Raw genomic sequence first — 5,470 nt, 5'->3', positions numbered from 1 at the left:
ATTGATTTGCTTCATGTTTTGACTACTGCTATGGCCAGCTGCAAAGCTGGTAACAGAGATGTCTCGGTTGATGTTTCTGTGTAGAATGGGGCTAGCCCAACCGAGGTGATATAATGTATAGGCCTGGTGGGTTCAGGGTCTTTCATCTTACATCTGCCTGCGAGCAGTTGGAGGTGCAAGATACCTGAGCGTGTAATGTTAATTTTACCTGTGATCCTTTGAATAAATCAGCACTGTTTTGAAGTTACTTGGACTGTCTCGTCTCTCAGAGTTAGCAATGGTAAGAAGAGCCAAAATCCTACAGTATCAACAAAAACTGAGCAGTAAAGTAGCTGCTACTTAGTGTTTTTTAAATTCAATATATTTATTAAACAAAATTTCTAAATGTAGTTAGCAGCCAACAGAGAGTGAGATTACAATATAAACTGCACAGAACAGTAGTAAATACAGGAACTAGGATCTCGCCTGTCTGATCTAATGGTGCAGTAAAAAAGAATCAACACACCTTTGTTTTAACCTTGTTGTTTTATGTGTTAGAACATTTGCTAATTAAAGCTGTCTAATTCTCTCCACAGCCTTGGAGAAATGCTAATTTGTGTGTTGGATCTTTACTTTATGTTTTACCTTCTTTCAAGTCAGGGACAGTACCTGCTTTGTGAACTAAAATTCATACATAACCAACTAGTAGTGTAATCTAACAAACACACAATTTTTGTGTTGGATTTTTACTGTAGATTTTAGTACACATGTGTAGATTTACCTAAGTTGAATAATAATTAACTTGACGTGCTTCCAAAAACTCTGACAAACTCATTTATTACTGACTATGTCTTCTCATGAGCCCTGGGAATGTTTCCTTGTAGCCTGCAGTTGGTCAGAGGTGGGGTCATGCTTGTATTGGGACCAGTGTATTATCCAACTGAGAACCAGCAGATAAGAGCTCTGCTCTTACTAACATTTAAGTCAGGGCCAGTACCTGCTTTTAAACTAAAAACTGATAATGACACAATGAGCTAGTAATGTAATCTAACAAACGCACCAAACAAAGTGCACTACTACTTCTGTGCACACACACACACACACACACACACACACACACACACACACACAATAAAGCTGCGCTGCACAAACATTGCTACACAGATCAAGCAGATAAACCTGTGGAGGAACATGAAGAGAAAAACTGAAGCGATGAAAATACAGAAGATATCCAAAGAGTGTGTCCAGAGCTAAAGTTTAAACTAGCCTCCTGTACATTTCTCTTAAACACAATATCATGACCACTACTGCTGCAAGTGGCAAAAACTAGGCTGCTGAACTGAATGAGCTTTTTATCATGGTTATGTGTCAACTCACAGTGCTTGATTTAGAGCAAGCAAAACTTAAAAGTGGCTTCAAATTAGCAGAATTTCAAACCAAACTTGAAACACTGATGTGACAGCAGTGTCCACTGTGTTCCTACTGTACTCCCTCCTCCACCTTTTTCTGCTGCTGTAGAGTGGGAAAATGCAGCGCTTCATTCATTCAAGGATTAATGTTATGTTGCATTGGAACACAATCTAATAACAAACGTATTCACTACAAAATGTATTAGCATTTGCAGTGTAGTTGCATAGGCTATATAGGAACGTCATTTTTAGAAGAGAGAATGTCTTTTGGCCAAGACTAGCCCTGAAATGTGGAAAAAGTCAGAAGTTTTAATCGGGAGAGCATAAAAGAGCCTGAGAGTGACTGTCTCTTTTCTATAGCATAGAGCTGACAACCTTGATTTAACAACAAATGTAGACATAATGCAATAACTGCCAGTGGTCCGATGTCTCAAAAGGCGTATAAGGCATCTGAGTATGTATGTATAATGAAATAGTAGTTATTACCATGACAGACACAGACACAGATTACTATGTCGGCAGTCACTGCCAACCAAGCGCCTCAGCTTGGTCCAGCAGTCCTTCTATAGTCATCCACTCACATTTCTGGACATTAACAGAAGAATCAAATTATCATTCGGCCTCTGCAGTAAACTACAACAAACACTGCTCCACCTGGTGGATACATATAGCACTACAGACGGCTTACACACACGGTGCATAGGGGTGTTAAAAAGGTAGCGCTGCGATCACTGTGTCATTGTGAGGGATGGTGCATAGTTCCACCATGGTCCAGCCAACAATTTAAGATGGCGGCGTCTGCACTTGACACATAACACTGTAAGGTAACTGTGAGTTCTATGTAAAACAAGAAAAATTATTTTACATTTTGATTGCTAACAAACTTCCCACATTTCTACTTGTTTTGATGGCATACATTTTAACAATGTCTCACTAAAATGCTACATGGACTGCTGGGTTATGACATAAAAAAAAAAAATCCAAGAAAACATATTGGTTTCCACTAAACAGAACTCTAATGTTGCAATCCACTAGAATATCTCCGCCTTAAGACCAGAATAATTCGATGCAGAGGTACAAAATTTAAATACTAACGTTAGCTTGCTAATGATGCTGATATATAGCTAGCTAATTAAGCATCTAGCAGCAAGAAAGACACATCTGCATCAGATTTTAGTCCTTTGAATGCTTTTAATGTTCTCTATCTCCGACATGCTAAACTGATGTTAACCCTGGTTTTGCCTTGTGACTTGTTGCACTGTTTTCGTGCTACAGATCACAGCCTCTGTCATGATTCGGTTCCACTGCTTCCCGTCTGGCTTTTATTTTGACACTATTTCCTGTTTTGTTTCACCTTAGTTCTGGTCTTTTCTTTACGTTCTTCATCACTCACATTAGTTTCACCTGTTTCATTATTATGTGCACCTGTTCACATCTCTATTTAGGCAGCGTCCTCCCATGAGGACGCTGCCAGATTGTTCTAGACTCCAGCTCTGACTCTCTAGCTATCTTACCTTGCCTGACACTCTGTTCCTGACCTCGGATGTCTGTTTTTGTAACCTGATTGTGATCCTGGACTATGAATTGGTTGTTTGGTTACAGCAAGTAAAAGATCCTGTCTCTACCTCAAGTCGTCTGGCCTTATAATTGAGTTCACTACAAACACCATTTGGCATTACTGCACGCCAAACCCTGACAGCCTCTTGGGACTAACAGGTCCTCCTGGGTTGTACCTGCACAGGGAACATCCACGGTCCATCTTTGAAATGAGCCATACTGGTCTGACAGACACATTTTATATTCTCAGATCAGGGAGGGCATGGAAGAAGTGTAGTCCGGACTTTAACAACACTGGCCACAAAGAGAAAGAAATTAACACAAGGACTGAAGATGGCAAAGTGGGGTGGGGTGGGGGAGGAAACACTTGTAGATGATTTTTTACTTGATTTATCCAAGTATATGCTAAGTCTTATTTAATGCAGCTTTAAGTTCAATAGACTAGTGCCACCTACCGTATATTACAGTACGCTTAGTGTCTTGCACCAAGTGTCTTTTTACAACAAAGTGCTGGCCTCACACTCAGCTGTCACCAACTCATACAATTTGAACTCCTACTAATAAACTCCCACATTTCAGAAGCCCCTCATTAACTTTACTGTGTAACTGGGCCTGCTGTGAACTACAGTCATATGGTTTAAGATTAATCACAGCTAAAGGAATTCCACTTGTGGCATGCTATAAAGGTTCACTTCCACATATGTCTGCACTTCAGCTCAGCTACTGGGCCACACATAAACCTCTCAGCTAGAGCATGCTGTTCATCTACAAACTTTATTTTTGTGGCCATGCATCAAAATCATGTTTGATCCATCGAAACCTTGCAACAGACTCTTCAGACCCTCAAGTGAGAAGTGCCTCTGGGCAGAATCACAACATTTGGGCACACTAACAACTTGTTCTTCTCTACACCTGCATTCCAGAGTAATAATCCACAGACCGACAATGGACTAGAGGAGAACACGTCCATGTCAGACCAAATATATTTCACTTAAACAAATTGTTTAACCTACTGTGGTTGTCATGCATAGGGTTAATAAAAAATGTTTAAAAAACCTAAATTAAATGCTATAGTCCAGGGTTTAAAGAATTGCGCAGTACTGAAGATATGCTTGGTGAATGGACATGAGTGGGTTGTTAACATCCGCCTTTCTGCTAATTTAACTCCCCCACCTTGTAAGTGCAATAAGGCTGTATTCAGACAGACATGTGTCCTGCATTAAAACAATTCAAATGACTGTGTAGGTGGGTAGGTGGGGGTGTGCTGTTTCAGTGAAACATGATCCAGAAAATCCAGTCACCAAAACACACCACAAGGGATTGCACTTGTCACAGACAGGACTGTAGAGTCTGGGATAGCAACTAACTGTGAAATAATTTGTGCAGTAACCATTGTATTGCATGTATTTGTGTATGATATTACATGGATTGCTACAGATCACTTGTGACTTTCATGCTGCTCACACTGCAGCTGTCAGTGATGGAAGAGAAGTCAGAATTTCAGAATTGTTAGAGCTTGAAAATAATAGATCAGTTTAGTTTAATGCAGATATACTCAGAATAACTATATGCACAGTGAAATATCACACTTTATAAGGTAATTATACACACATTTTCAAGTGATTACAATTATCTAGGGCATGAAATTAATAAGGATGGATGGTGGAAATACAATCTGTTCCAGGTGGGATTAAATGTCCAACAAACTGTATTTGCCCATCATTTACATTTTTCCCAGTTCAATACAATGTATTTGTAATTTTGCTGAATGAACACAGATACAATAACTACTGTATTAATAATAAGTACTTTAAGATATACTTTAAGAACCAATCAAATAAGTAGTACCAAGTACTAAGCTGCATGAAGTGGTCTACAGCAGTATCTGGTAGGATTTTAACATCAGCTTCCCTTAGTTCCTTAAGTGTCACTGTAAAACAATGACTGATCTATTTTACTGGATTTCACTGTAAAAGTGAACGTCATTCTGTTTTGGATTGTGATTTTACTGCAACAGGCTAAGCAATGTGTATGCCAGTGTCAATTTTGAAATAATAACACTTAGAAACCATAGAAACACCTTTTCATATTATAGTCCACAACATCACACCTTTTCATATTATAGTCCACAACAGCACAGCATCATCATCAACAACAACAACAACAACAACAAAAAGGCAGCTACAGTCACAATGACACACTGAAAGAATCAAAATAATTACATTTAAATAATATAGTACAGCAGTAAAACCTAACTGGACTTTGTACTGGTCTCACATTTGAATTTTTCTGATTTCAGCACCTTTTCTCTGTGTTTTCAGCCAGAGCTTTACCTTTTTGAAGCTGTTATTCATGTAAAGTGAGTCACCACCAGTCCCCTGCTGCTGCTTCAGTTAACGATCATATGAACACATAAAAGGTAAGTGGGTGGATGGAGCGAGACAGAGGGAAGTGAGGCCACACAGAACCACAGAGGGCCATGCAGCTCCACGTGAGCCCGTCCTTATTCCTCTGACCTCCCAGTT

This window comes from Monopterus albus, unplaced genomic scaffold (genome assembly GCF_001952655.1).
Source record: "Monopterus albus unplaced genomic scaffold, M_albus_1.0 scaffold18.1, whole genome shotgun sequence".
NCBI lineage: Eukaryota > Metazoa > Chordata > Actinopteri > Synbranchiformes > Synbranchidae > Monopterus > Monopterus albus.
This window is presented reverse-complemented; position numbering follows the sequence as displayed.